Raw genomic sequence first — 12500 nt, 5'->3', positions numbered from 1 at the left:
CACTTGTGAAAAGAATCCATCCCCTTTATGGAAAGATTCAGAAAGTGAGAGAACTGATACTGGGGACCAGTTTTATAATCGACCCAGAAACAGTGTATAATAAGGCTTATGCGTAAATGATCCGTACTAATTCTTTATGCCTACTGATTCAGTGTAATGTTTCATTACACACATACATTGTTGTGGCGGTTTGGATGAGAATGGCTCCTATATATATATTCCAATACTTGGTCCCTAGTTGATGGGATTATTTGAGAAGGATTAGAGGGCGTTGCCCTTTTGAAGGAGATGTTTTACTGGGTACAGGCTTTGAGGTTTCAACTCTGGAAGCCATTCAGACTTAGTGTTCTGTCTCCATCTCTATCTCCTTTGTCTCCTGTCTGTCTCCTTCCCTCCTTTCTCTCTTCCTCCCTACTCTCTCTCCTTCCCTTCTTTCTCTCCCTCCCTTCTCTCTCCCCCTCTTTCTGCTCTCTTTCTCTCTCTGTCTTTCTCTGTCTCTGTCTGTCTCTGTCTCTCTGTCTCTCTGTCTGTATCTCTCTCTCTGTTTCTCTCTGTCTGTCTCTCTCTGTCTCTCTGTCTCTCTTTCTCTCTGTCTCTGTCTCTCTGTCTGTCTCTGTCTGTCTCTCTGTCTGTCTGTCTCTGTCTCTGTATCTGTCTCTGTCTCTCTCTCTGAGTGTGTGTGTGTGTGTGTGTGTGTATGTATGTGTGTGAAATGGCTGTTGGCTGTTGTGGATCAAGTTGTAAGCTTTTGATTACTGCTCCAGCACCATGCCTGTCTGCCTGCTGCCATGCTTCATACCATTAATACTTACAAAATCTAACCTTCTGAAATAGCCAACCAATTAAAAACACTTTCTTTTATACTTTGCCTGGCTCATGGTGGCTTAGCACAGCAATAGAATAGGGACTAAAAGAAAGACATAAAAATTAGACGTGGACAGCATGATCTGTTACCTCAAACATTTATCACATCTTCCAGGGAAACAATTTTATCAATGGTAGCTAAAAGGGGTGTTAATTTTACTGCAGATTAAGCATGAATGGTGCATAGCAACCACTTGATTCTCTGTGTGTTTTGTTATGATAACAGATGCTATATATGTTCGATAAAGCTCTGTGAAGCTTTGAGGGGTCACAGAGCTGTGACATGGCTAGGATCATGGGTCCGTGGGTATTGTGCAGCTTGTATAACTTGCCCTGATTAGTATGTTGCACTTTACTACGGGGAGAATCTTGAGTGTTTAGTTTCAGAATCCATACAAAAGCCAAGAACAGCAAAGTCTATCTGGAAAGCTAGCACACAGAGTTCAGCAAAGCAGCCAGCTTCTAGGAGGTAGTGGACAGTCAGCCTAGACAGTTTGTGAGTTCCAGGTTCAGTGAGAGACACTTTCTCAAAGATCAAAGGGGATGGTGAAAAAAGACACTGGTTGCCAAACTGTGACCTCTGAGTACACACTCACAGAGATGTGTTTGCACCTACTCACATACTCATGAAGAGTTACAAATCACACACAGCTTAACATGCACAGAAACAAAGGGAGGAAGAAAAGGGAAGAAATAGCCCAGATCAAATAGCCCAGATGCTGTCTGGAGAACTGAGGAACCTCACACATTGCTTGGGTTCATCACTAGAGTGTCTCCAGAAAGATACCTTGACAAAAAGCCTAGTGGTAACTCTAAAGAGGCTCTGTTTAGCACCTCTGCAAAGTTCTTCATTGTCTTAAAAAATACTTGTGAAGCAACAGGAAAATTATGAAGGGTCAATAAATCGTCATAGAGGAGTCTTCACCATCATGAACTTTGTTGGGGAATTTTCTTAAGCCACAGATACTTCAGCTCTTCACAAAGAACTACAGGCAACTAGGAAATGCCGAGAACAGGAAAAATAGTCTTCCTCAAGGGAAGAACACAGAAACTGGTTATCTTATGCCAAATAGTCAGCCCTGAAAGTATGGGCATACAAGCAACACTATACAGACTGAGCAGGTTGTGTTTGTGTGTTTAAAATATATATATAAATGTATGTAACAGCAATTAATGAAAAAATATCCATTAATTTGAATGACAGAAAAAAGAGATGTATGGGAGGGTTGAAGGAAAAAATTGGAAGGGAAGATGATATAATTACATTTAATCTCAAAAATAGAATACATAAGTTTTTAAAGTTTACTGAAGCCATTTAAGCACAACCAGGAATGTCAGAAGTGACTTTGAAACTATACATTCTAGCACTTTTTTCAGATGAAGCTAGGAAGTGTGCTATTCTAACCTGGTAAAATATATAACTAGTACTCTTTTTTCCATCAACTAATGTATAACTTATTTATCATCAGTAGATGAGATTTAGTTTTATATTGGTTAGAATAGTTTATTCATTTTCATGATTAATCAACTTTATATTTGGCCAAACAATTCACATTTATTTTGCACTAGTCAGTTTCTGTAACAATATACTTGATGGAAGGAGAGATTTAGTTTGGCTCACTGCTTCAGACCCATCGCTCTGTTTGTCTGACCTGAGGCAAGACAGAGAATTATTGCAGCAATAGAGTGTGGCAGAGAGGCTGGTCAACTCCTGGAAGCCAGGAGGCAGAACATGAAGGGAAGGCCAAGGGGACAAGATGTACTCTTGAAAGCCATGTCTGAGACCTATCTCCTCTGACTAGGATCCATGTCCCAAGAACACCACCAGAATTAAAAAATAAATGTTTTTACACTTTTATTCTTGAATTGTGCTCATGTATGGGTATGTGCATGTGTGAGAACAGGCACCAGCAGAATCAGAAAGAGGGTTGGATCCCCTGAAGCTTGAATTACAGGCAATTATTGATGCCTGACATTTGTGCAATCAAATTATCAATCTTGTGGATTAACTCATTGATAAAGTAAGAGCCCTCATGACCTAATCACTTCACTCAAAGTGATCTCTGAGCACAGCTTCAAAAGAAACCAAACCTTCACCACATGAGAGAGTATTTTATATTCCAATAATAGCAATGTTCCTTTGAAAAATGTGGCCATGTAGGTACTGTATCACCTCAATTATATTTGCCTCTTTTCCTTTTGTTTCAAATCCTTTCTTTTTCTCTGTTGCAAACATTTGGGAAAGCATGAGCGTGTAGACTCTTCCTCAAGCTCATATTCTAGGATCTCGACCGGAACAGTGTCCAAAAGTTCTTTTCTGTTTAATGTCTCCCCAGACCGCTTTCAATTTCGATCCACTAGCCCAAGGCCAGATTCTGAGAACAGAGTGAGACTTGGCCAAACCAATCTGTCTTTCCACTATCGCTGTATTCCCATTAACCGGAGATTTACTCCAGGCCTCCATTACCGCTTGCCTCAGTCTCAGTCCGCCAAGGCTCTTTTGAAATTAATTAAAAATCAAGGAAGACAAAAAGAACTCCCCTTTCCTCGTGAATAGCTGTGAGCAAATCTCTTGTTGTTATTGTACAACTGCAGCAGATACTTAGAGAAGTTGGATCCTGAGAACAAACGGAAGTTATATAACAGAATGTTGCCTGACAAACCGTTTCCCAATTTAAATTCCTTCCTCTCTAAGCTTCCATCCTGTCTACTTCTGTTTCCTTTGTTAGCTTCTCTAAACACACGTGACTAATGTCTTCACCAGCCTTGATGCTTAATTTATAAATGAACACCAAGTATTCAGTACTATCTGCAAGCGCGTTTTTGAAAGCTTTCTCCACCTGTGTTTGTGAAGTGTCCATCTAAGCAGAAGATCTGGGAGTCGATTTTTGTCTGTTTAAATCAGGGTGACTTCCGACCATGTGAAACAACTCTCAGATATTTGAGTAATTTTCTCCTCTGGTGCATAGTGGTCCTGGATGTTGGCCACAGATTCATTTTGTAGAAGCATCAGGGGGCGTGGTTCCTGTTTATTCCATTTATCAAGCATCCCTGTAAATCACATGTCTCCTGATCTTCGCATGAACGTAGGTTTAGACACCAGGTAAAAAGTTTGAATCTCCTTTCTATATGTTGGCACCATCTCTTAGCTCCTTTTAGTTTGATTCTTTACTATGCACGCCAGCAAAATTACCATCATCTCAGGATTTCTCTGTCCTCTCTATTCTCTCCAAACACAATTGCCATAGATTTCTAATAGGTCAGTGGTTCTCAACCTTCCGAATGCTACAACCCTTAAATTTAGTTCCTCATGTGGTCATGACTTCCCCAACCATAAAATTATCTCATTGCTACTTCATAAGTTTGCTACTGTTTCGAATCATAATGTAAGTATCTGATATGCAGGATATCTGACACGTGACCCTATGGGTTTTGACAACCACTGCTCTAGCCCAAACACTAATCCCACTCTTGTTTTTTCATTTCGACCAAAAGTGGGTATACTTTCCCCAGAGAATAAAGTACTTTCTGCTTCAGTAAAGCTTAGTTACTGTGTGTGTGTGTGTGTGTGTGTGTGTGTGTGTGTATGTAGAAACGCAGAGAGAAATTATAAGGCATGTTGAGGCACACCTCTTCTCAGGTACTCATAAAATTTTCAGGCATAGTGACTTTTCCTTGTTCATTATTCCAAGAAGGAAATTCCTTTGCTTGTCAGTAGACTTCTGTGATCTTAGGGAGGAAAATCTTTCATCCCCATTTCTTGTGTTTCTACAAGACCCACACTGTGTCCTTCATAGCCTCAGCAACCCTGTCATCCCAGTCAATGATCAGATGCAGGTCCTGATCTTCCACACAGTGTATTTTATGTCTGAAGAAAGGGAACGTTCCTCTCTAAGCCATCGGAAAGGCCTCCATGCTTTATACTTATTTAGCTCTCATTTTCTTTTGTGAGTACTCACTGTTAAAGAGTTGGTACCCAGTTCTCCCCACCATCTTTGCTGTCACTTCGGCACTCCATGCCCATCAAGCATAACAGTCAGTGTACTTCACCGGTACCTGATCTCTAGTGGTCTGATGTCTCCATTTTCAATATATACCACTTTGGTGACTGTTGCTCTGACACTTGCCATCCCCATTGGCTCCAAACTGGAAGGAAACCCCACTCAAAAGGATGCCTTTCTATTACTATCTCATCCAAGATGCCTAGAATTTCTTTACAACAAACTTTGAGTTCTGATTTGGATTACGGGCAGAGGCCAATACTGAAAGGAAGAGAAAGCAAATCTAAGTGTTTATGTTATCAGAGTGATGATGGCATTGCTGGAGAACCTAGATGATTCTGTAGACACCCAGGATGTCCCCAGGAAGGCTCAATGGACCATTGCTCTCCAGAACATTCCTTCTAGGTAAGTATGATCGGTGAGTTCATTGTCCCTTTTCTAGTTTTGACTTTTTTAGTGACAGACTACCTGTGTAGTTGCTAAAGAAGGATCTACTTACTGTATGAGAAGGGTAGGATCTGCACACAAGAACTCAAGTATCTCTTGCTGCTGTAAGTCCTTGGTCCTGACACAGATCATTAGAATCAGCAGTGTGATGACATACCCTGTGGGGTGGGGTGGAGGGGTAGGGTGGAGGGGCAGGGAGAGGGGTGGTTACCATCTTCTGACAAATCTGAAATGTTTCAATGGACCTAAAAACAGGGCAGATTTCCAAGACCTTGGACCAGCCAGGTCTAACTAGATGTGTGAAGGTGTTTGAACTGCATTCAGTAGCCATGTATAACATTCCCTTTTCTAAACCTAAATTATTGTTATTTAGACACTGCTTTTTGTTGGGTTGGGCTATGCTACTCCAATATTTCTGCTTGTGACTTTGTAGTCAATGTTACTTAACTAATGATTCAAACTCCAGCAGCTCTGCAACTCCTGATGGTCCTCAGACTATCAGAGAGCAGCACACAATACTAAGTACCTGCCCCCTGTAGAATAATCTTCAGATAGACAAGGCAGGTAATGGATAAAGAGAGACAGCAAGCCATGTTCTGGTCTGTGAAGAAGTAACAAAGTCATTGAAAATAATAGTAGAACTTAGAAGTCCGGGAAGAATTTGTTGAGAAAATGACACTAAGCAGATGTATAGGAAGTTAAAATCGCTTCCACCTTCACAGGTATAAAGGACCCATAGACAATTAATTCACTATAGAAAGAACTCTTGGCAGTCAATGCTGCTTGAGAACTTATAGCCTGGGATTTAGCAAAAGCAAAGGAGAAAATAAACACAGGTGTGGTTTTAAATGATATCAAGACTTTGGCACAATCACTTCAAAGTTGTGATAGATATGGAGTCATCTGTCTTTTATAACTATGTTTGATAAAGTCAAACAGAGGAATCATTTTCCAGTAGCAATGACACTTGGGTGGCCAGAGATGTAATGGAGACTGAGAGGTGCTTAAGACTATCTAACTTGTCTTAGTAATTTGGGTTCTTAGACTCAACAAGGAGCTGTTGCGAACAGCTTTCTCCTTTGTCACTGTGACTACCATTTTCTTTAAAATAATGTTTAATGTGCTATAGCAGGTTTTCCACAGTGTGACCTTGCTTTACATTCTAGAATGTCCTCAGTGTTTTTAGATCTGTACCTGGGTACCCAACTGACTGTTCCTTCCAATACAAGTAGAAGTGGATTTAATGAGAAGAACTGTACACAACTAAATAAATAATGCATGAAAGAATCAGCTGTGTTTTGGTTTATGAAATGTCTTGATTTATTTTTCAAATATTTTGGATTAGATAAAACACGGCTATGTTTTGCCAAGAACGTTTTCCCCTTAATTTTTGAAATTGTGTGTAATTTTGCAAGCATTTGCTCCATATGTTTCTGTTTCATTTACATTAAATCCCCAAAATATCGCTTTGTACACTTGATGTCCAAGAACTCATTTGAATTAGTCTGATGTACTCTAAACTGTGATGCAACTCATGTACTCTAAAATTCCCCATTTAAAGGGAAAGTTGAACAGTTTACAGAATTTTCCCAGAGTCATAGCCATTGCTACCACTTAATTCCAGAATCCAACGCTGGTTTAAAACATTCTGCATTAATGCAAGTCTGAAGGGCTTTAACAGTAGGTAATGTATGACTAAGCCTCTTGAGAGGCTCATCCTGATGACTGGTCCTGCTTGGGAATGCACGTGAGTTTGTGCTGTGGATCAGAGACTTGTTCCAGCCGTGGTGCCACAGTCACAAATCATTGCAATTCTCAGTTCATCAGTGTGGCTGCAGACCAGTACTCAGGGATTATCACAACAACGAATGTCTTTGCTGTGAGTAATACATTTCTACAGCCCAAGTGGAACATCCCACAGTTCTCCTCTGCAGACCCATTCCCCTCCTGATGACATTTTTGACAGTTTCTTGACCTGGAAAATCTGAGTCCACTGGGTGCTGATCACACAAGTTTTGGCAGGAAACTAAGTTCTCCTCATTCTCACTATCCCATCCAGCCAAGCCATTGCCAGACAATGAAAGAGTATGAAGCTGACTTGGAGGGCAGAGTGTCCCCAATGGTCTCTGTGTATAGCTGTTGGAGCTGTCCACCTAAAAAGCAACAGTGCCAGCGAGTCAGTTATCTCTCAGAGCCTTATCAGACAGTCAGTAAGGACACTGCTGTCAGGTTCTTCATGAACAAAAATAGCTCTTGTCATCAGATCATAACAGCTCCTTTCACCACAATTAGTTCTTGCTTAGGTATATTCGATTTAGAACATGGAAAACAGTGATAACGTGAAGTAAAAAAAAAGAAAGATAGCATATTTAAATATAATTCCCAGATTTTTAGGAACTGTGATATTCATTTTCTAAAATGTATTATTTGAAGACATACCATTCAAAATAAGGTATTCTAAATAAAAGCTTCTGTGAGGTACCATACAGTAGGCTTATATTTTTCAAAACCTAGCTTAATGAGGGTACTTAAATGCATTAACCTCTCTTCCAGCCCACCACCCACCAGAGGTAGTGGGAAGGAAAAGTTAATAAGGCAAAAGAGGATGTGGACCTATGTAGAAATAGTTCTTCATGGTGATTCCAATCTTTGTTGTCAGGATAGCAGCATTTTAGTTTACAAGAATCAGTGGCAGTAGCTCTGTCTGCTCAAGCAAGCACATTAATGAATCAGCAATGACAGTTCAATCCAGAAGAAACCGCCTGTCTCTGTCAATCAGTCTGAGTCCATGGAAGCAGCAACAAGCAGCCAGAAGCAGCAGAGAAGTTCTTTGGTGCATTCTCTGTACAAAGACACGACAAATGATGATCAATGAAGAAGGCAAAGCAAACTAATGCACAGTGTCCTCAGTGAAGACCACCATTAGCAAAGTCCAATCAAAGACCAGCAAAGAATAGCAAGGTGAACCAATCCCACAGCATCATCCATGGACTGTTGGGTTATACTTATACCATTTCCCAACATCACATGTTTTCTCAAGTGTCTGCTCTCACAAAATATCATATGCCCTTTGTCCAGGTAGCTTCCAAAAACCACCATGTGTCTGTTCTCAGGAAAAGCATCCTCAAATCAGAAAGTTTCCATAAAAACATCACATGACACAACTAAGTTTCCAAAGAAACCAGAAATTTCTACTTCATCATAGTACTTATAGAAGTAAGAATTCTGTGAAACCTTGCTGAATTTCTCCCTTCATCTTTACAGCTCAGTTCTGTATATATAAAATAGGCATAGCAATTACTATTGAACACAGCTCCTGTAAGTATGCTAAGAGGCTGTGTGACAAAAGGCTGGGGTAACTCGTGGCTCTCTGGTGGTGAACAGTTACCCATTTTCCAGTAAGCTGAGTTATTCTTAGACAATTAGAATTAGTTTCAGCTTTTTGTCCTTCCTGAAGGTGAATTGTCATGGAGTAACCACTGTCCTTTTCTATAAATGAATTGTCTCATGTGTAAAGTAAACAGTCTCAAATAAAAATTAATAGTTGTGTGTTTTTAATTAAGTAGTTCTTAATGTATCCCTGATTTATTAAGATAACTATGAACTTGTGAAATGGTTCTTGTAATATGGCTTAGAGTTTTTGAAATTTGATCCAACACACTATCTTGTCTTCCATTCCCATATCAAACTTAGGAACAATGCCCTCACATTCTACAAACTAGGCAAGTTTTTCTCTGTTATGTGTTTTAAATTTTTTAATTTTTTTCTTTTGTCCTCAACTTGGCAGTGCCTTTTGTCCACATGACAGCAAAGTGCCTGGATGAAAAGTACAGTATTCAATCATCTGGATGTTTTGTCTACAGAGAGCTTACATGTTTTGATGTTGTGTAGACAAAACATCCTGATAATTGATTTTCTTCCTTTTCATCCAGATGTTTCAGGATTATTTACACATATCTTGTGTCTTATTTACTCAACATTGAAATGGGATGGAAACAAAAGTCTAGATGGTGGCTTCTACTGACAAGATGGTGTTGTACAGTATTATTTCAGAAGTCCTGTTCTACAGAGAAATGATTCACTGATGAATATCTGTTGTGTTTTCTTTGCCTGTGGTACCTTTAGTCATTTAAGACAGTATGTACATAGTAAAATGTAGGCTGGATATAGTGGATATTTAAGGTAGTGGTTTAAGTTATTTAGGATGGAGAGAAGGGCAAAGTAAGAATATCTTGAGTAGAATGCATTGTTTTTGCAGTGTTGAATATAGAAGGCAATAATTATTTCTTACAAAAGCCATATGAACCTCTCTTTATCCCTTTCATATTGAGACTGAAGACTCTTATTTGCTACTTGGACCTTTAAATTACATGAAAGAAAACTAGATTTATATGTCAAGGCTGCAAAGGGAAGTGAGCTGCAAGCTTTCTAAGAAGTACAATTGCTTATTGGTGTGAAGACTGCAGATATGAACACTATTGGCAATAACAAATAGAGTCAGCTGAAATGTCCATCAACAGATGGATGAATAGAGAAAATGTGGTACTTACACACAGTTAAATATTATTTAGTTCCATTAAGGAAAAATAAAATTACTACACTTGCAAGAAAATGAATAGAATTGAAGATTATTATGTTAAGTGACATATTCTAGAGTCAAAAAGATAAATGTCATACTTTATGTCATATTCCAAACATGAATTTAAATTATATATGTGCATCAATGTATGCATGTCTTTATGTACATCATTAAAAGGGAAAGAGGGTCGTGAGGGAGGAGGAAGAGATCTTAAGGAGGAGAGAGGGGGAAAAGGGAAGGTATCACAAAAGATGTCAGAAAAGCAGAATCAGGAGAGAGGAGGAGGAGATTTAAGCAAGAGAGCCAGGCAGCAGAAAAGACAGATGGCTAAGGACAAGGGATCACAGGTATGTATGAACATAAACACATTTTAAGTATAGCCATATTGAAATTAGTTTGGAAGGCCTTCACAGAAGTGGGAAGCCATTGCATTAAGTGTGGTGGCTCAAGGTGTACTATAGCATGTCGACTGTAGTGAGTAGTATGTTCATTGAATAAAACTATCAAAACAAACAAACAAATGAACAAACAAACAAACAAACATTGTAGGACAAGAGTCTTCTGCCTCCAGAACACGTTTGGTTTTGAAGATAGCATGCATTTCCAGACAAGTGATTGAGGCTTAATTTAGAGAAGGGATTATTGAATGCCACCAGGCAAGAAATATACACTGGAGAATGACCAAAGAAACTCATATCGTCAGGTGGGTTTATCTTATATACTATATAAGGCTGTTCATGTGAACAACTTCGGAGGCTTTATGATGTATAGGCACTAAACATCAGAATTTAGCATTCCAACACTGCTCCAAAGCAATCTTCCATGTATTCCCTGAGGACTTAAATTTTTAGTGACATGGGTTCAGTAGGGGAATAGACATGTGTGTTAAGAGGCAATCATGCGACACCTGTGTCTCCATAACTTACCACAGATGCAACCTCAGAGCAGAACCTTACCTGCCCAGTTACCAGTGGGTCACAGGATACAGACACAATCACAGGATACAGACACAATCTCTGTCTCTCTGTCTCTCTGTCTCTCTCTCTCTGTCTCTGTCTCTCTCTCTCTCTCTCTCACTGCTAAATGGCAGACTACATGTACAGAATCACCGTTCTCAGTGTCTGATACTGAGCTGCAATTGAACAAATTATACTTGCTATTATTATGGACTCGATAATGAGCGTTCTTTTCTGTACGCAAGTTACATTCTCAAGTCTGAGCTTGAGAAAATTTGGTAGAAAAATCTTGATAGAATAAATGAGATAACACAATGTCAGCTTATAATGTACCAGAAGCTCAGTGCCATGTTGGATATAACAGTCTGTGGCAATTCCATTGGTTAAACCTGTGGCTCAGATGCACATCAGAGATTATCTGATTACTCAGCTCTCTAGTCACAGGGAAAGACCCAAGTGGGCCATTATACTGCCTAGAAGCTAACTTTTGCTAAGAGTTAGCTTCGTTCAACTTTTATTAGCTTTTCTCTTATAAATGGTTTGTACTTAAGAGAGGCAGTCAGAGACGAAAGGAGGACCCAAAGGAAGACTCACACATCAATCTCCAGATTCAAGTGGACTCTTACTTATCTCAGTGAATTTAGCTTACTGTGTTTTCATGAAATAACCACCCAGGAAGTTCTTTATTCTCAAATTCTAATAATACCTTGAGCTCTTGGCTAAAAGGTGGAATCTGCCATTCAATTCCTAAACTGGAGAAAGCAGAAGTGAGGGAACATGAAGCCTAGTTCTTTTATTTGTGCAGCAGATAATATTTTCTACAAGGCTGCCAAAGGACCACAAAAGCAAGACAGTGGGTTTCTAGGAACTGGCCTTGGCGTTTCACTGAATCTCAGGAATCCATTCCTAATGAAAAGCAAACAGAAGACCTTGGCTTTTCCCTGTGCATTCCTTGCATATTTGTACGTGAATGGATTCTATGGAGACACTTTTCTCTGTACTCTTTACATTCAGTGGGGATGCACAGGAAACCTTATCCGAGTGCTGAGGCTAGAAGAGGCAGAAGGAAGTTCCCTCTGCCCTTAACCCTGCAGCTCCATTGCATTCCGAGTGGTTTAGTGTCCAGCCTGTCCAGCGGCACCTCCAATTATAAGTTAGTCATGCTCACTTTGTTCCTCTGGGGATGGAAAGTCACCTTGCTCCTGATCTTGTAACCCCTAATGCGTGGGGAAGAAGTTTCTCTAGTGACTCAAGGGATATAAAGCGAATCCATCCATTTCTATGGCCATATAAATTCATGAATTTCCCAAAAGCCTATTTGAAATAGTAGTCTTCAAGAAAGCTTTAATACCATTTGTTGTCCGACTACATCTGGGCCAGCTTAGCTCCTGCAGGTCCAGTTTCCTAACCTCTAGTAGAGCAGCAGTGACTTCCTAATACATAGCAAAACTGTGCTGAGGGGTGTGTGTGTGTGTGTGTGTGTGTGTGTGTGTGTGTATGTGTATGCTTGTGTGTATATGTGTATTTGTATACAAAATTGTGTGTGTTTGTGTCTGTGTATGTGTTTTTGTGTGTGTATGTGTATATTTGTGTGTATATACGAGAGAGAGAGAGAGAGAGAGAGAGAGAGAGAGAGAGAGAGAGAGAGAGAGA

The sequence above is a fragment of the Grammomys surdaster genome, unplaced genomic scaffold (genome assembly GCF_004785775.1).
Source record: "Grammomys surdaster isolate TR1022 unplaced genomic scaffold, NIH_TR_1.0 174, whole genome shotgun sequence".
Taxonomy (NCBI): Eukaryota; Metazoa; Chordata; class Mammalia; order Rodentia; family Muridae; genus Grammomys; species Grammomys surdaster.
This window is presented reverse-complemented; position numbering follows the sequence as displayed.